This window comes from Sarcophilus harrisii, chromosome 3, assembly GCF_902635505.1.
Source record: "Sarcophilus harrisii chromosome 3, mSarHar1.11, whole genome shotgun sequence".
Classification (NCBI taxonomy): Eukaryota; Metazoa; Chordata; class Mammalia; order Dasyuromorphia; family Dasyuridae; genus Sarcophilus; species Sarcophilus harrisii.
In genome coordinates, this window is record NC_045428.1 from 15,576,556 (window position 1) to 15,596,869 (window position 20,314).

The 20,314-nt window shown below is 44.6% G+C and overlaps 1 long non-coding RNA gene across 1 annotated transcript; it reads left to right on the plus strand.

Moving 5' to 3' along the window:
- Window positions 1-6,433: 6,433 nt before the first annotated feature.
- On the plus strand, window positions 6,434-11,048 carry LOC116422188. The gene is made up of 2 exons (XR_004232738.1): window positions 6,434-9,672; window positions 10,747-11,048. It is a non-coding gene; the product is annotated as an uncharacterized LOC116422188 (long non-coding RNA).
- The last annotated feature ends 9,266 nt before the right edge of the window (window positions 11,049-20,314 follow it).

Genomic DNA, 20,314 nt, shown 5'->3' on the forward strand with positions numbered 1-20,314 from the left:
AAAGGAGGTGCAATTATGAGTCCTGTTTTATAGATGAGGAAACAGAGGTCAGTAATGTCCAGCTAGTAAGGGGCCAAAGCTGGATTAGAATTCAGGGCTCCATCAGCTCAAGCGCTGCTTTCTCTGCCATGTGTCTGGAACTCCCCCATCCACCCCCTACCCTGCCAGCCCAGCACCCGGATCAGGCATCGGGTGAGCAAGGCAAAGTAAAAGGGCCCTACTGTGGGCTGGCCCGTCCTCACACCCTTGTCCTCCATCGAACAGCACAAGGACCCATGTGTGTTTCTCCATACCCCTTAGCCAATATTTAACTGAGTCTCCCCAAGACCTTCCCTCCCAGTACGCCACAGCTGGATGACTTTTTATGTTACTTAATCAAGTCCTATTTATTTCAAATGATTCTTTAATCTTTGCATCAATGCTACATTCAAGGACTATTGAATCCTCTCCAGCGATTGAATGCTACACCTAATGCCTGAAGCACCAATGGGAGAAGGCGCTTCAAAGGAACCCGAGGCTGCGGCTCCTGCATCTGCAGCAGAGATGGGCAGATCTCGGTTCAGATATTGCCTCAAATGCGTATCAGCCGCGTGATCCTCGCCAAATCATTGCCTCAGTTTCCTTATCTGCAACCTGGCTGAGATAATGCCTCCTGTCTCACCAGGCTATTGTGAGAGTGAATGAGATAATATTTGTAAAGTGCTTTTGCAAAATGTAAAGGCTATATGGGGGGCTTGGTGATATTTTGATAATATGTTGATATTGCCTTTCTGTGAGCCCCCCCCCCAAGCTCTCTGACTCTTGGCTTTGAATGCCCAGCACCCAGAACTTAGTAAGTTCTGAACAAATATCCGTTGATTAAGTGTGGTTGATTTACAAGCCTTTGGATCACTTTGAAAAGGAGCTTTGTGAGATAAGAGGTGCAGATGTACACTAGCTACCAGGGTGACCATTCCATGCATTGGATGTGGAATAAAAATGAAGATGAATTGGTTAAGGTTGCCTGAATCACGACAAGAAATCCCAGGTCTCACTTTCAAGGGTGAACGTGGTAAACAAGCAAACAAACAAACAAACAAACAAAACGGGAGAACCTTGACAAGAGGATGCACAATCTCTTCACTTCCCCTCCCTTCCTCCATTCCATATCCACAGTACAATCAGGTTGCCACCAATACTTGAATTTTTAAAGCCTTTTTTGTCCAGAGCTTCTTATCTTTCATTCTAGTTCTGTCATATTCTTCCATGGCCTCTAAACTTACTCTTCCCCCATGGATGACAGACTCCCCAAACTCTGGGCTCCAAAACCACCTCTCTGATGGCCCATAAACCCTTCAAACTTGATATTCCTCAACACAATTTATTATCTTGCTGTTAGCCTTCTCTCTCTCCAGATTACTGCATCTCAACCTTCTACTAAGTTTGGATCAGTCCATCCACTCTGCCTTTCATTTGGTCCCTTTTTTACAGCCTTATAGCTTGGGAGAAATGATTAAGATCTGCATTATGCAGACAAAATCTCCAAAGCTCCCCCCCTTTTTTTAACCAAGGAAACATCAAATTTTTTCAAGATACAAGATGATGTAGGAAAGGAAGAGCTGCTGGCTTGGGAGTCCAAATGACCCGACTCCAACTTCAGCATCCCACTTGAGCTAGTTACCCAGCCACGCACAAACCACTGAACTTTTCAGACAACTCTCCAGGATGGTAAACTGGCAAAGCAGTTGTTCATCTGCATCGATGGAGGGGTTTTCTATGCCAGGAGTTCCCTGTATGATGAAAGCACAGGTCAAATCAAAGCAAACCACCATATTTATTTGTTTTTGTTTTGTTTTGTTTTGGTTTTTTGGTGTGGGACTATACTTAAACAACAAAAAGTAACTAAAAAGTTACAGCTACGAATGAGGAAAGCTTTAGTGTCCACATCCTTGGAGCATTTTAGCCCATTACTGGGCAGGACATACACACACACACACACACCCATATATTCATATGTACACAGTTGCTATGGAGTATGTGGAAATGGGTCAGGGAACAAGGCAGACGAAAGACTATGAAATATGTTTTTGCTAATGAAGAACAACTGAATTTTGAGAAGTAATAATATTTCACAGGCTGAAATAGCAGGATCCCAGCTCTATGTGCCCACAAGCCCAATATGAAGTGCTGCTGCTGATCATCCATCGCTCAACCATGACATGGTGTCTTTGTAGCCACCGGAAAGAAACATTTATCCCCTCTCTTCCTCTATTTTCTTGCAAATGTAAATAACCCCTTGGGTGGATGGATGCCAACCCTCTTAACCTATCAGAGTCTGTGGAAGTTTAATGACAAGCCCTCCCTTCTTTTTGGACTTCACTCTTTTGTCTGGAGCTCGAGCCAGGATGGATTAAAATTTACCCTGGAATTAGGCAAGCTGAAGAAGTCCAGAAGGGGAAAAAATGCAAAGTAAATACAACATTCTCTCTCTCTCTCTCTCTCTCTCTCTCTCTTCTCTCTCTCTCTCTCTTCTCTCTCTCTCTGTCTCTCTATCTCTCTTCTCTCTCTCTGTGTGTGTCTCTCTCTCTCTGTGTCTCTCTCTGTCTCTCTGTTTCTCTCTGTCTGTCTCTTTGTCTGTCTCTCTCTGTCTCTCTCTCTCTGTGTTTCTCTATCTGTCTCTGTCTCTGTCTCTCTCTCTCTTACACACACACACACACACACACACACACACACACACACACACACGCCACCCTGTCCCCAAAGCTTCCTTTTTAACTTTCTGAAGTAAAGGGCACCATGTTTCCAGGATGGAAAAAGATTTCTCCGCATCTCAGATTGAGAACTTATCTTCCAGAAAATTCAAAGATAAGAGCAAAATGTCATGAAGTCCCACAAATCACTCACTCCTGGTTAGAAATCTCAAGGGACCTGCTGCTTTTTCCTTTTAACTTACCTGAAATTGCTACCATTTGTTGAGCATCAAAATAATAACACTTCATATTTCAATAATGCTAAAAACTTTACAAAATGCTTTCCTCACAATTCTGCAAAATGGGTAGAGAAAGTGTAATTATTCCCATATTAGAGATGAGAAAACTCAGAATTTTTAAAGAATTTTCTTAGATTACCTGAGATCATACAGCCAGGAGCATTCAAACTCAGGTCTTACCTACAGATCCTGAGCTCCCTGGGTATCTTGATTTTAAAACTGCTGGGGTTAGCTCCAGATGGAACGCACCCTCCAGCACGCATCAATTTACCAAATGACACCTTTGACCCTGAAGGAATGATGACATGCCAGATACATTTATTTATTTCTTTTTTAGATTTAAATGGTAGAGTTTACTTCAGAATCTCAAAGCTTATGTCTGGTGAAAAGTATATTCAAGGTAAGTTAGAAATGTCCTTCTCACAGTGCTCAAAGCTTATGTCCAAGTTTGGGTATAATTCTAGGTTCAGAAGGGACGGGTCGCTTTCTACCTGCACACACACACACACACACACACACACACACACACACAATGTATCTTATTTATTTTCACTTCATTTAGTATTTTCAGATAATAAAATCTATTTTGTGCTTCCCAGCATTCTCTCCAAAATGGTGGAAAAACCAAACCAAACCCATGCAACAATCACACAAAGCAAATCCCCACAATGGCCCTATCCAAAAAATGTACGTTTCCTTCTATATCAGACAAAGCCGTATGGATGTGACTCTGGCGAGCCACCGATGTGGACTGAGCAGGAGAGTGACAGGGTCAGGTGGGCTTTAGAAAGATGGTTTTGGTAGATGTTCAGAGGGTGACTCAGAAGGAGAAGAGACTCGAGGCAATGAGACCGATTTAATGAGTAAAAGCTAATGGACTTGGAAGCAAATCTTCTTTTCATTTGCGAAATGAATTAGAAAGACCTGCTCGGGCAGGGAATACATAAAATCCCTGTTTCATTCATGGCATTGCTGCTGGGGAGAGAATGTTGGGAAATGCAATCGCAAAATGAGTAAATTGACCAGAATTTCTGCATCCTACAGTTGGAGGGACCGCAAAAGGACAGGAAATAAGCATATATTAAACATCTGCTGTGTGCTGGGTTCTGTGCTCAAGCATCATCTCATTTGACCCTCATGATAACCCTTGGAGGTAGGTGCTATTATTATCCCTGTTTTTCAGAAGGAGAAACTGAGGCAAACAGGGGTCAGAGAGAGACCTGCCCTGTCAGGCAGCTCCTAAGTGTCTGAGGCTTTCTTTGAACTCAGGTCCTCCAGACTCCAGGGCTTGTGCTCTGTGGTACCCCCAGGCTGATCTGCTCCAGAAGCCTGTTCTTAGGCAGGAAGGATAATAACATCTTCTTTTCAATGAAAGATCAGAAGAAAATGATAATAATAACAACAATAACAAGAAGTCGGGTTTACACGGGGCCTTAAGGCTTATAAAGCGTCTAAGTACCATTTATGTGTAAGCTTATATAAGGTAATAACCCTCTGTAAGGCAGGGGCTGCTGTAAACCCATTTTACAGATGAGGAAACTGATACTGAGAGGTTAATTGAATTGCCTGAGGTCTCTCACCCTTGTTGTTCTGCAAGGGGAAAGGCAAGCTTTTTTCACCTAATGCTTCCAGCATTTGCCAACCGCTGTAGCTGCTGCCCCACCCCCAGCTCCATCCACCCCACAGGGGTCCGAGGTCCTAGAGGTTCCTCCTTGTTGGGAAATGTCAGAACCAGAGGCTGGGAACAAGAACCTGGGGGAGGAGGGCTGGGGAGCACCCCTGGAGAAGCACGTTCTCTATTGGACAGTGGGGGAGGCAAAAACGATAGACTGGACGGTCCCAGGAGCTGAGTTTGGAGACTGCCGCCATGAGACCCCGGGCTCGGCTCTCCCTGGATCTCAGTCACCCCGAGAATGAAGGAAGGTTTGGCTCGGAGGAGCTCCATGGTCACTTCCAGCTTAACCAGAGACACCTTGGGCGGAGGTCATCTCCTCACCGAAATTCAGGAGGCATTTATTAGGCTCCTATCATGTTCTAGAGTCAACAAATGGCTTCGTGCTGTGGATAAAGGCAAAAAATGAAAGTCCCTGAATTTAGGGACTTAAAATTTTATTACAGATGTGCAGATTAGTTAGTCAGTCAGTTGATCAGCACTTATTAAGCACTTACTGTGTGCCAATCACTGAGCTTATAAAAGAAGCACCAGGACATTGTGGTTTTCATTACTTTAGGTAGAGTGAATTTTATTAATTTATTCTAGCAACCCTTCCCTGACAGAGAGAGAGAGAAACAGAGAGAGAAAGAGAGAGACAGAGAGAGAGACAGAGAGAGAGAAACAGAAAGAGAGAAAGAGACAGACAAATGATTGAGGAAGAGGAGGGGAGAGGGAGAGAGGGAGACAGAGAGATAGAGACAGAAACAAAGAGGAAAAGGAGGAAAGAGAGAAGGAAAAGGAGAAGGAGTAGAAAGAGAGGAGGAAGGGAGAGGGAGAGTGGGAGACAGACAAAGATAGAGACAGGACAGATAGAGACAGAGAAGAAGAAGAAGAGAGAGGGACAGTAGGAGACAGAGAAACAAATAGAAAGAGAGACAGAGGACAGAGAGAGAGGAAGGAAGGAGGGAGGGAGAGGGGGAAAGAGAGACAGAAAGAGAGGGAGAGGGGCAGGGGGGGAGGAATAGGGGGAGAGAGAAAGAGAAAAGAGCAGGTGGAGGAAGAGAAAGAGGAAGGGAGAGACAGAGGGGGTGAGAAAGAAAGGGAGAGAGAGAAAGAGGGAGAAAGGGAAAGATGGAGGGGTAGACGGAGAAAAACACACAAAGAGACAGAGGAAGAAGAGGAGGAGGAAGGAGAGAGGGAAAGTGGGAAACAGAGAGAGAATGGCCAAAGCTACAGTGTGCCACAGGGAGATTCTGGGGTCCTTTTACTGCAGAACCTGAGCTCTTTTTCCTGGAGGGGCATTCCTCCAGGGGCCCCGAGTGGAAACCAAGGAGAGGCAGATCTGGCCAGTGCTGGGAGGGAGACCTCTGGGAGTGCAGATGCCGCCCGACTCTGGCAGGATCCTGGCCAAAGGGCTGTTTCCTGGCCAAGCTGGCGAGGAGGTGCCCCGGCTACTTCCCGGCATGGAGCTGCCCAGCAGCCTTTGCCAAGAGCCGGGTCCCTCTTCCAGCGGGACGGCCCAGACTTCGGCCAGCACATGAGCGGGGAGTCATTGCCCTGGAAGTTCCTGGGTCCGTGACTCAGAATCCCTGCCCTCTGTCCGGGAGACAGTGTCAGGGAGAGTGTGGGAAAGTCCTTTCTGCGCAGTGGCTCTGGCCTGGTTACTCGCATGAGCTCTGCTCTCCCCGGGGCCCCTGGGATCAGAACCAAATGTGTCACCGCACCCATCTTTTATGGCGTGTGTGTGTGTGTGTGTGTGTGTGTGTGTGGTGACCTAAATGCTTCATTCTGTCTTTCCACTGTTCCCTGTAACCATCAAAATAATTCACTCATCCCTTCCTGGCCGCCCAAAGCCGCCGCCTCTGCCCGGAGCACGGGCCACACCTTTGGAATGCTAGGTGGGACTCAGCCCCAGAGCTTCCCGGTGGGGTTCCTGGGGACCATCAGCGACGGGGAGGTCCTGGGAGGAACAGCCCCTGGCACCGGCTCCGGGACGGCTCCGCTCCTTGACACGCAGATGAACCGCAGGTCACCCTACCACGGGCCAGATCCCGCCCAGGCAGGGCAGACTTTCCCAGGAGAGCTCCCAGCACAAACACTGAACACAAATACTGGTCTCTAAGCATCTGGAGTCAGGAAGAGGTGTCGGGCGAGGGGACTGGAAGAGGTTCCCTCCGGCTCTAGGCCATCGGTTCTGTGATTCAGTTGCAGAGTTCCTTCACAGATTGCTCGGCATTCAGGAAGATGTTAAGTTTCTGCTTGACTTGGCAAGTCTGAGGGAAGCGAACATATCCAGAAAGGCAAGACTGGAATATTCCAATTTGAACCGGGCAATGTCTACGCAATCCCAGGTGGATGAGGTTAAAAACTGGCCCATCTGGTCTAATGGTAAAATTGGGGATGATTGTGGAAAGAGACAGAGGTGGGAAAGCAGGCTCGGGATGTGTGCTTCTGACACCCCCGTCCCCCAAGCCCTGGGAACAGGGCCGAGGATGGCCATCCATCTCCTCCGGGCCCCAGAAGGCCAGCAGAGGGGAAACACCATCCTTTGGTAGCAGATAATAACCACATTGCGCTTACCCGGGGGAGAGGCAGCAGATCTAGTCCCTATTTTGATGTCTCTAACTAGGGGAAAGGAGAGTACTATCATGGATTTCAAACTGGATTGGACCTTAGGGATCATCAAGTCCAACACCTACCCAACCCATTTTACATGTGAACAACTGAGTCTTCTAACAACATTTAGTGACTTATTCAAGGTCACCCAGCTTGTGTCTGAGATCACATCTGAACACGGGTCTTCTCCATGGCCAGAGCTCCTGAGAGTATATCACCAGCTGCCTCTTGGGAATATATGCCCGTGGCTAGTGGACGGAACCAGTCAGGGGCGGACCTGGAACAGATTTTGGAAGTAAACAAGAGCTCTCATTTTATGGAGAGCCCTGGAGCCCAGAGGGCTGGTAAGGGCCCCTTTCCAAGGTCATATGGAGGTTGGGGATGTGGGAGAGCCAGAATTTGAACATGGACCTTAGGATTCCATGTACAGCTTTCTTTTCCCATTCCACATCGCTGGATGAACTAGAGGAAAAAACTATCAGGTGTGGTCCAAATGAAAAAGTCCCCAAGAAAATGGAAATGGAAGAATAGGGGCTAAGAAACCGGCAAAAACAAAAACAAAAACAGAAACTGTGACTCATGGATCGTGGAGAAGAGAGAGTGAAATGTAGAAAAAGAGAAGGAAGAAGGGACAGGCTTCCCCAAAGGACATTTGTTGGTTTTTTCTTGCGGCCTCGTGCCAGGCTGGCCGAGGAGTTGGAATCCAGGATTGTCCCATCTAGACCGAGTGACTAATGTGGAAGAGCTGAATTCAGAGAATCAAGGGGGTGACCAATGGAGAGGAACAGCGAGCTCCCACACAGGCTCCAGCTCAAGCCCTTCCTTTTACAGATCAGAGACCAAGGAGTTTGCTCAAGGAATCTGAGCAGGAAGTTAGAGACCGGCTTAAAACCCCAGTTTCTGACTCCAAGTCTGGCGCCGACCTTCAAACTCAGCCCCTCAAGCCAGGGGGTTTCTGGACCCTCCCCTTGTGTCCATGTCTTGTGTTCGTCCCTGCCTGGGGAGCTTTGGTCAACTGCTCCGGGTTCCCTTTGGGCCCAGCACTTAGTGCAGCTTCTCAGAGGGGGATAGGGGTATCTGAAGGCTCTCTGCCGTGGATGAAAGCCCCAACTTCTCCCAGAATCGGAATCGGGGGCTTGCAGGCAACGTGCTTCTAAGATAAAAGGAGAGGAAGTTACCACAAGGACCGCAATTTTAGGGACAAGAATAGGGACTTAGCTTTTTCAAAGTCCCACAATAGAGATATGACAGAGATGATTTAAGTGTTATGATTTCTGTTTTAAGATAAGGACCCTAATCCGGTTATTAAGTATCAAAGATAGGATTTGAGCCCAGATTAATTTATAATAATTTCTCATTGTAGAGATGAAACCCTGTGGGTGACTGTGATCCCAATGAGAACATATCAGGACTAGGAGATGACCCTGGGAAGGAGAAAATGAAGAATCCCTATTCTAATTCCCTGGCCTTTGTTGAAAAAAGCCGATGTCCTTTCAATCCAGTTCAGCTGCTTTCCCTCCCATAATGGTTGTTGAAGAGCAGAGCTATGGAAGCCAAGATGTCCCGGAGTTTGGGGACAAAGATTCTGATTGTGGGTCTCTTTGGCGCCAAGTCCATTGCACTCCCGCTGTTCGGATTCATGTTTTTCCATTACTGCCGGAGTAATTTGAGTAACAGAGCTCACCAGCGGCCCTGGGCCTGTCCATACAGTTCTTTTATTGGAGAAGAAATCACATTTCCTGGGACAAAAGTCACATTGACAAAGGCCCTAGCAATAGTCAAGAGCCATTCACTGTCCATGTGAGCCCGTCAGCCAGGCTCACTTGTGTGCCCGACTTGGTTGACAACATTGAAGTGAATGGGGTCAGCCAGACATGGGGAAAATGCAGGGTTTCTTCCTCTTTTCTCTCTCCCAGTTAGAAAAGAACAATTTTCCTTTTCTGCGCCCCTTCTCCAATACCCGCAAACCCTTCCCCACTGCCTCCATTGGGTCCACTTGTCCAGCATGGGGCTCCTTCTTAAGAGAACTGGTATAAAGAGAAAAAAAATCTTCAATAGTTCTTTTTTCCCTTTTTCCCTCCCCCTTTTTCCTCCTCCTGTCTCATAAGCACAGCCAGGGTTTCGCCAACTCATTTACAGGCTCTCTCTTCCTAATGATGTTAGCACCTTCTGGTCCTAGAAGTATATCTGAAACCAGGGCCCTGACATGGGCAGAGGCTGCTACCCAAAGGCCCATCCTAAGCTTGGGGCCCCAAGAACATCCTATAATTTGAAAGCAGCATAAAAGGGGCCCTGTAACGTCTGGATCAAACTGTTTATTTAATAGATGAGGATGCTGACGGTGAGATTTGCCCAGAGTACCTTGCGTCTGCACCGGCAGAACCAGAGTCATTGATTGGATTGGATGTATCTGGGGGAAATTGGGGGCAATGGGGTAAGTCGATATCACTTCCAGATTCACGGGCTTTAAGGTGAGGAATTGTGAAGGGAGAGTTGTATGCTCCAGAAAAGGAAGTTTAAAGCTTCAGAAGATTTTGGAGCATAAGCCATCCTTGTTCTGGCAGAAAGGCGGAGGATTTGGGAATGGAGGTTGTACATCCGGGGGGGGGGGTTCCTAACCTGGAATCACCTCTGAAGGGTCCATGGATCAATTTCAGGGAGTCTGTGAACTTAGATGGAATATATTTACATTTTTATTCCAATATAATTGTTTTCTTTGTAATCCTGTGTGTTTTGTTCTATACTTTTTATACTGAAGGATTAAGAGCCAAAAGGAGAAGGAAAATAGAGAAAGACAAGAAAAAGAGACAGACAGACAGACAGACAGAGACACAGACAGACAGAGACACAGACAGACAGAAAGGGAGAGAGAAAGGGAGGAAGGAAGGGAGGAAGGGAAAGAGAATACACTGAAACTTATCATTTAGACATTTTCCAAAGGGCACAGAAATGACCAGGCAGTTTTCATACTGGAGAATGCATTTGCTTCAGTATAAAAAAGAGAAGTTAGCTCATCAAAAAGCTAAATCACAGATAAGAAATTGGGCATTTTTTTTAATAAAGAAAAGCAATGATTACTTAAGAGCTGATTGAAAGAAAGCTCCTGCCCCTTCGAGTGGGTCGTTTCGATTCCAAACTTGCAGGCTATCTAAAAATGAGTTTAGTTGAATTAAATCAATACCTCCCTCTTTTTTTATATTTGAAAAATCAAGGTCAGGAGACATTGAAATGTGAAAGAGAGTTCTGGTATATGAGGCTACTTCTCAAGTGCAAGGCTCTCTACTGGATTTCTTTGTGAGCCTGAATAGCCAATCAGATGGTCTCTTTTTCTCAACGTTCTGTGAGACCGATAAGAGTACCTTCAGACAACGGCATCTGGAAACTCTAACCACATCTGTGGCCAAATATATTCAAGCCTGTTTATGTTTACAGCTAACAATCATCTGATTGTAGATGAATAGCTCTGTGCCATCTTTGGAAACGCTTACTTTTATATCCTTCTCAACAGGGCAATTGTCAACGTTAGGGTGACTGGAGATCGTGTCGGGAGAGGGGACTGCCATTTCTCTGGCACAATGGCCATTGAATGAAATCACCAGAAGCATTCAAAAAAGTCTGCTGAATGAGTAAGGCTCACAGAGGAACTCTGGCTTCTTTGAATAAACTCTTATCTTGCTAACTGATGAATTTCTGAAAGCTTGGAGCATTCGGTATTGACCACTGTTGGATTGGGTTTGTTCCCATTCTAATCACTTCGATTTGAGCTACCAAGGATTCATTTAAGTCCATTAAAAATAGTTGCTGAGATCATTTTTCTTTCCCTGAACTTTCTGGGTGGAGAAGTGGACCAAAAGAACCTTCTGCGTCTCATGAACCCAGTTCCCTTATCCCTGGCCAGACTTCTAATATCCTAGATGGGAAAAGTTGCAGATCTGGAATCAGAGTCCTTTGGGTGAAATCCCAAGATATGCCAAATACTACTTCTGTGAACTTTGGGCAATAATAATAATAATAATAATAGGTCACATTTATATCATCATTTAAGGTTTGTGAAGCATCTTACACATATTATCTGATTTGATCTTCACAATCACCTGTGTGGGAGGTAAGTACTATTATTATTTCCATTTACAGATGAATAATCTGAATTTGAGAGAGGTTAAGCAAATTGCCCTGTAGCATATGCCTGAAGATTTGGAACCAGGTCCTCCTTAGCAGAGTGACTGGGGGGCATTTAACAAATACTTATTGATGACTGACTCTTTGGTCCAGGTGTCTCCACTAGAACAAGCTGGGCACAAATCTAAAAGCCTAGATTGAGAGCTGGACATCTGGTCCCATTCCCTCAATTTACAAAAAGGGAAACCGAGAGCTAGAAAAACCCAGAACTTTTCTACTGAGTTTGACCTAAGAGGCTGGGGAGAGAGGGGTGGAGGGAGGAGGACTCGCTCTGTAACTCTGGACAAGTCACTTAATTGTGTTCGCCTCAGTTTCCTCATCTGTAAAATGAGCTGAGAAAGAAATAACAAACCACTCCAGTTTCTCTGCCAAGAAAATTTCCAGTGGGGTCATGAAAATAACTGAATAATCACAATGTTCTAAACATCCTAAACATTCGACCTGCTAAGAAAGACAAAAATAGGGTCCCTACCTTCAAGGGGCTTTCATTCAAGTGAGACAACATTTAAAAACTGTATATACAAGAGATATACTTTATAACTGGATAGTAATCTCAGAAAGAAGGGATTAGCAGGAGGGAGGGCCCGGGCTTGGAGTTCAAGGAACATTGAGTCAAATCTTGAAGGAAACCAGGAAATAGGGAACCATAATCTCTGTGTGAGTGGAGAGCAGGGGTGGTATCCAATGGATCTTAGAGTCATCTGTATACAGTAAGAAGGAACCCATGACGGACTATACATACGCTGTCCAAGGTCTGTTGCTGGGGAGATTAACTGGTGGATGGGGGGTTTTACTTAGGAAGAACGGCTCCTCTGGCCCAAAACAGAAACAAGTGCTTTCGCCACTGGTCAAAGGCGTCCCTTCCCGCTCACGAAGCCCCAGTGAAAGAGTTCTAAGTGAGGATTTAGCATTAAAAATTCAAGCCTTCACTTCTACTTCTTGGACCTCAGTTTCCTTATCTGTAAAACATGAGGCACCCACCAGGCTCCTTCCAACTACAAACCCATGATCCCAATATCTGATTGGTACATTCACTTCCCCTCCCTCGTTAAAACAGCACCAAAAAATAGTATGTAGTTAGCTGAGCTATTCAAGGTCATTGAGGCTGAACTTGGCTAGGGTGAGTAAAACCACAAATAGTCAATATTTGAGGAAAATCAGACATTTCCTTGCAGCTGTAAATGGTGCCTTTTGCCCTCGCCTCCGGGCTGCATACCTAGGGCATGTGCGGCAAGCTCTCACAGAGCCAGGCCCACAGCATCCCTCTGGTGACAAAGACAGGCCTGGGGGCTGGGCCTGGTTATCAGAGGGGCATGAATCACTTCTGTACTTGGGCATGGCAGGGAGAGGCTCCCCATGAGCAGGAATGCCCATGTCTCTCCCTTCCTCTGCCTGCCCTCTAGTGGAAACTGGCCTGAAAATGGCACTGCTTTAAAAGGGGTGGGAGGGATGGAAGGGGGTTAAAGGAGACAGAGAGGGGGGGACTGGGCTGGGCGATCTACCTGAGGATGAAGGAGCTGCTCAAGTTTAAAGCTGCTCAGACTATTTATGTTGATATTTTCCTTCCTTCCTTCTTTTTTTCCTTCCTTCCTTCCCTTTCTCCTTATTTCCTTTTTCATTCATTATTTTTTCTGTTCTTCCCTTCTTTCTCTCCTTTCTTCCTTTTTTCCCTCCCTCCCTTCTTTTGTTTCTTTTCTTTTGTTTCTTACTTTCTTTTCTTTCTCCCCTTTCTCCTCTTTCTTCCTCTCATTCTCTTTTTTCCTTCCTTCTTTCCTTTCTTTTCTTCTTTATTTTTCCTTCTTTTCCTTCTTTCTTCCTTCCATCTGCCCTTCCTTCCTATCTTCCTTTCTTCTTCCCCCATTCCTCCCTCCCTTCATTCCTTCCTTTCCTTTCCTTTCTTTCTTTGTCTTTCTTTTTCTCTCTTTCACTTTTCTCTCCTTCCATTTTTTCCTTTAAAAAATGTGATTTGTTTTATAGAATGACTCTGGGAAAGGAAATACTAGGGGAAACTATGATAATACAAAAAATTATTAAAAACTCACTTTAATAAAGAAGTCTATTCAGAGTAACCTATTCTCTCAGTCTCAAAGGTTCTGCTAATTGGCAGAATATACTGGAAAGAGCTGGATGCTGGAGTCAGAAGACCATGTTCAAATCATGCTCTGAAATTTTTTTTTACTGTGTTAAGGTTGTCACTCAACTTTTCTGTGCCTCAGTTTCCTCTTTTGTAAAATGAGGGATTTGAACTTGAGATCCTGTGAATCTAAGATCTGCCCAGGCCATTTCCTGGTCCTAGCACTGATGACCAGTTCTGATCACCAAATACATCTTTGAGCCTCAGTGTTCCCATCTGTAAAATGCAATTCACCTGATTCAGAACTGAAGGATTCCTAGAGATCATGTAGACCAAGAACCTCATCTTATGGATGAAGAAACTGGAGTCCCAAGTGTTCCTTTCAGCTGCCACATCCAAACCATGTTTGCCCACTGGCAAATCTAGCACTCTTCCCATGACAAGAATCCTGAGTTCAGAGTCAGAGACTCTGGCTCCAGATCCTTCAGCTTTCATTATATGTGGGACCTTGTGGGCAAGTCGTTCAGCCTCTTAAAGGAGGCTTGGTTTTCTTATCTGTACATGAATGATAATGATGATGTTGGTGACGGTGGTAGTAATGATGATGACAATTGCTAGCAGCTTATAGCAAGCTTTTAAGTTTTTAAGTCTTTTACTTATCCTCTCTGATTTGATCTTTACAGCTGTCTTGTGAGATTAAATGCTAAAAGATAAATACAGGGGCAGCTCGGTAGTGCAGTGAATAAAGCACCAGCCCTGAAGTCAGGAGGACCTGAGTTCAAATCTGATCTCAGACTCTTAACACTTCCTGGCTGTGTGACCCTGGGCAAGTCACTTAACCCCAATTACCTCAGCGAAAAATAGATAGATAGATAAAGACAAATACAGATTAAATGACTGGGTTCATACAGCTAGCATCTGAGACTAGATTTGAACTCATATCTTCTGAGAGAGTTGCATTTAATGACATTTGAGATCCTCTGGCCAATAACTTCCCCAAATGCCTTCTTTATCATTCATTCACTCAACAAGCACCAGCACCAACTTTGCGCCAAGCACTGGGCAAGGGGCTGAGGACACTGAGACAAAAATTCATGAGGTTGACATTCTATTGCAAGAGACAATATGTGCACTTAAAAGTACACACTAAGGTACAGAGGAAACATCCTGTCTTTTGAGGGAGGGCATCAATCATCTGGGAGCATCAGGAAATGCCTCAGGTCTCGTTGGAACTGAATTTTAACATTAACTTAACTCCAGGATTCCATGAGATGCAGGGGAGGAGAGAGGGGACTTTGCTGGTTTTCTTTAAGCCCTCCTGAGTGGCCCATCCTATGTCTGATGTTATTATGGGAGTATCTGTCATCCCCCGCCAATCTCTCACCACAAGCCCCCAGAAAAAGCACGTTTGTTGTAGGTACCAAACAAGGCCCTAGTTGGCCGCTGGCACAGAAGTGGCCTGAGTCACCCGGGGACCTCGTGCTTTTACTCTCCTGGGGATTGGAGGTGGCCAGTTTGGCCCGGGAAGGGCAGCTGCTTAGAGGTGACTCATGGGAGATGAGACAGTCGCAAACCTGAACTCATCTATTGGAAGCCTGCACTGGGACTATGATCACAGAAGATCGTTATCTGGAGTATTTTAATCCTAGCCCAGTCAGAGCTCCAAAACATGACGGTTGCTAAGAGGCCGTTGTTAACCCACCTAAAATGATCCTAGAATCATAGAATTCAAGCTAAAAGAACCTGAGAGAGCATTTAGATTGATTCTTTCATTTTACAAAGTAGGAAAGTGAGATCCAGGGAGCTCGAGAAGCCCAGTCACATAGCTCATAAACACGAGGGCCAAGATTAGAATTCCTGATTCAGAGCCTGAGAATCTTTCTACCGATTTTTCTTCTATTCATACAGGAAGGAGATACAGTAGAAAATACACTGGATATAAAGTCAGAAGACCTGCATTCAAATCCCAATTCTGCCTCAAGTCACAACCCTTGATCCACTACCTACAATGGTGTCTCCAATTCACTGTCCAAGGTACTGGAGTTCCAAAGACAAAAATGAAATTTTCTCTGGCCTCAAGAAACTTCTGTTCAACTGAGTCTCTTGATGTTTGGCCAGGGATCTATGGGAAAGTCTCAGTTTCTCTGAAGCTCAGTTTTCTCATCTTCAAATTAGGCCGATTAAAACTGGCCCTCCCTAACTCACAGGGCTTCTAGAAGACAAGGGATAGTCAAAACCTATTTCCCTGGGGGTGGCTAGTTGGTGTAGAGAATAGAGTCCCAGCCCTGAAGTCAGGAGGACCTGACCTCAGATACTTAACACTTCCTAGCTGGTGATCCTGAGCAAGTCACTTAACCCCAATTGCCTGAAAGAAAGAAAGGAAGAAAGAAAGAAAGAAAGAAAGAAAGAAAGAAAGAAAGAAAGAAAGAAAGGAAGAAAGAAAGAAAGGAAGAAAGGAAGAAAGGAAGGAAGGAAGGAAGGAAGGAAGGAAGGAAGGAAGGAAGGAAGGAAGGAAGGAAGGAAGGAAGAAAGAAAGAAAATCTATTTCCTTGAGACTAAACTTGGATGACAGGGACTGGTTTTGTGCTTGTCAATGTGTCTCCAGTCACACAGGAGTTTTTCCCCAAATGTTTATTGTGTGTTATGGAGGAGTCAAAATCCCATCTGTCATACTCCTTCTCATTTATTTCCTTGAGCTTCATCTTCCTTATCCATAAAATGAGGGGTGGGGGTTGAACGGCCTCTAAGGTCCAATCTATGATCTTCTGAGCCAGGGGCCATAGAAATCCGTGCTCTCATTATCTGTTAGTTAGCCATTCTCTGTGTTTCTGGGCTTTTGTGAGAAGCTCTTCACCTCTCTCTGTGCTTTCTCTCACTCCCGTTTTCCCCAAAGCTTGCAGGACCTGAACACCTCATGCTATCTCTGGGAGGTCTGCCTTTCTTATCTCTAGTTTACAGATGAAACAGGGAACAGAGAAGGTAATTATCTGTGACCTGACTCAGGATCTCTGGCCGGTGACTCAGAGATCTTTGCACAAAGTTTCATCTGGAGCCCGAGGGCAGTGACACAGGCATTTGTCAGAGGAAAAGCTTGAAGAGAAAATCCAGCTCTGCTTTTCCAGACGCCTGACCAGTGACGAGGGCAGAGGGAGGGGAGATGGGAGCTGGAAATCCTGGACTTGCAGCTTCTGGGGCAAACGCCTGCCTCTGGATCTCGGATTAGGCAGGAGCAAGGTCACCCAGACCCACCACTGGCCATTTTCCCTGTGTATCCTGGCAGGGAGAGGCAAGCATCCTGAGTGACGGATCCCTCCAAGTCGGGGGAGGCCACCCAGAAAAAACATCCATTCTGCCAGAGGCCTGGGAGCCTGGGTGGAGTCTAATCAGAGCTCTGCTACTGCTTGGTGGGGTGATTTGCACAAGCACTTTCCCCTTTGGAACTTCAGTTTATTTGTAAAAGGAGAAATTCAGAGATTTATGAAATTCCTTTCAGGAGTGATGTTCTATGATCTTTTGGCCCTCCAGCTAAAAAGCTGACAGTCCTATGAACTAAGGTCACTGCTGCCCCATCACCTGCCCTGCATGACCTTCCTCCCATGACCTGGAGCCTCCCCTCATGCATCCCACCCACTAGCTCCCTGCTCCCAGATCTGTGGAGTCCAGGGTGATCTCAGTGAAACTATCGAGTGTGTCTAGTCCACCCCCACCCGCCTCATTCCGAAGCATATCCAAGGCCATTGCTATTTCAACCTGATCTTTGCCAAACAATCCGAGAAATCTCAATACTTAGACCTCCAAAGAGGAACGGGCTAATTTTGGAGGAAATGAGTTCCTTATCTCCGAATACCGCCAAGCCAAGGCAGAATAAATTTCTTTCCAGAGATGCTGTAGGGGAGATTTTGTGGAAGAAATGGATTAAACCAGATGCCCTTTAAAGTGTGAGTTAGCTACGAGTTCTCTTTGAAAGGGATTGGAGTCCAGTGGAAAATGCTCCATGGTATATGAAGTTATAAATGTGGGTCATAGGCCCAGCCATCTGATTAACTTCCTGGGTGACTGACTGTGGGTAAAGTCACAACCTCTCTTTCCTCATCTGTCATATGACGGAATTGGACTGGCTGGTCTCTAAGATCTCCTGGTTCTTCTGGGACCTTCCTGAGACTCTGAAGTCAGTAAATTCGTCGATAAACATGGGCTTAATGTCTATTGTGTGCCATGCACTGTGCTGAACGTTGGAGGAGTATTCACCAGAATGTTTCTGATCTTGTTAATGGGCACCTAAAGTCAGATTCCTTCCTGCTCACAATGCTTTTCTCAGGAAAAAAAACACCACAACTAATGATTAGGGGCCAGCCATTTGGGTTTTATTTTATATCTTTGCTCAGGGCATGAATAAATTTGATATTTGTCTCCTTTCTCTCTCTCTGTCTCTGACTTTGTCTCTTTCTCTGTGACTGTCTCTGTTTGTCTCTCTCTTTTAATTGACATATTTTATGGAAAGACAGCCTGGCATTTCTCAGTAGACACCCAAACACCTTTCATTGATTATATTAAATTAAAAAGTTTTTGTACAAACAAAAGCAATGCAGTCAAGATTAAAAAGCAAGCAGAAAACTGGGAAAATATTTTTACATCTAAATATTTTGATAAATATTTTGAAAAAGGGAACCCTTATTTCTAAAATATATAAAGAATTGACTCAAATTTATAACAATATAAGCCATTCTCCAATTGATAAATGGTCAAAGGATTTGAACAGGCAATTTTCAGATGAAGAAATTAAAACCATTTCTAGTCATGTGAAAAAATGCACTAAATGATTATTAATCAGATAAATGCAAATTAAGACACCTCTGAAGTACTACTGTATACCTCTCAGATTTAAAGATAATGATAAATGTTGGAGGGGATGTGGGCAAATTGGAACACAGTCATTCTTGGTGGTTGTGAACTGATCCAACAATTCTGGAGAGCAATTTGCAATTATACCCAAAGGGCATCTAGCAATGTCTCTACTAGGCCTGTATCCCAAAAAGATCATAGAAAAGGAAAAGGGAACCACACGTGCAAAAATGTTTGCAGTGTCCCTTTTTGTATTGGTGAGGAACTGGAAACTGAGTGGCTGCCCATCAGTTGGAGAATGGCTGAATAAATTGTGGTATAGGAATGTTATAGAATATTATTGTTCTATAAGAAATGATCAACGGGATGATTTCAGAGAGGCCTGGAGAGACTTACAGGAACTGATGCTAAGGAAAGTGAGTAGAACCAGGAGAACGTGGTACGGAGCAATAACAAAATTATGTGATGACCAACTTTAATGAACGTGGCTCTTTTCAACAATGAGATGATTCGGGGCAATTCCAATGAGTTTGTGATGGCGAGAACTCTACACCCAGACAGAAATTGTGGGGACTGAGTGTGGATCACAATATTGTTTTTCCACCTTTTTTGTTGTTGTTTGCTCGCTTTTTTTTCTTTGTCATGTTTTTTCTTTTTGATTTAATTTTTCTTGTGCAGTATAATAATTGTGCAAATATATACAGAAGAATTGCATATGTTCCACATATATATAGGATTACTTGCTGTCTAGGAGAGGGGATGGAGGAAGGGAGGGTAAAAAAATTGAAACCGTTTTGAAAGGGTGAATGTTGAAAACTATCTTTGCATATATTTTCAAAATAAAAAGCTATTATTTAAAAAAAAAGTTCATAGAAACCTCCCTGTTCTGCCATTATAATGGAGGGGAGGAGAGGAGAGAGCACCTACAAAAGATTTTGTGCTCATTTACATGACAATACCTAGAAGCAAGCATGAGGAGGAGGGGAGGCTGGAAAAGAGGGAAAAGATTCCCAGTGGAAGAAGGGGCTCTTTCTTCCCTGTGTACTCCTGACCTCCCTATGGCACTTTTCATGCACCATCTCTTTGCCCTGGTCCCTTGGCATACATCCTTCATTTCATGTAGCTAGAAGCTTTCCAGTCTATTCAGTACAGACAGATTGAGGAAGAGGAGGAGGAGGAGAAAGAAGAAGAGAAGGAAGAGGGGGAAGAGAAGCGGGAGAAGGAGGAGATGATGGGCTGGATTCTTCTGGGAAATCCTTTCCCCTCTAATCTTCATCCCCCAAAATCAAATCAGTGCCTTTATTACTTCTAGAAAGTGTGTGACTTACCCTCTGGCTCCACTCACCATCCCCGGCACCTCCCAGAGCAGTTTTCCTCTAAGAGAATGTAAGTTTCTTGAGAGCCAGACCTGTCTTTCCTTTTACATCTATACCCACATAGAGGGCATAGTATACAATAAGTGTTTAATACATGCTTCTTCAGTCACCCATCATTTACAGCAGATCTGGAATTAAAACCTGGATTTCCTCGTCTCCAACCCAATAACTTCAGTGATTATTAGTAATAATTCTAGCTGGCATTTACATGACACTTTAAGGTTTGCAAAGCATCTCACACATTTTTTATTTGAGTCTCACAACAACACTATGGGGCAGGTAGAATTCAAAGCCATGATCCTCATTTTACAGTTGAGGAAACAGAGATTAGTGATTTCTCCAGGTCATACAGCTATTAAATGTCTGAGGTTGAATTTGAACCCAGGTCTTGCTCTCTCCAGGTTCAGCCCATTGTATTGCCCATCTGCTTCGACATATAGACATAGATACACACATATATAGTGTGAATAAATAATAGCTAATAGAGTTATTATATATACTGCTATACACATGCATACATCTATATCATATTATAAACGCCTATTAATTATCTATAACAAGGCTTCTTAAAGATTTTCCACTCACTACCCCATTTTGCCTGAGAA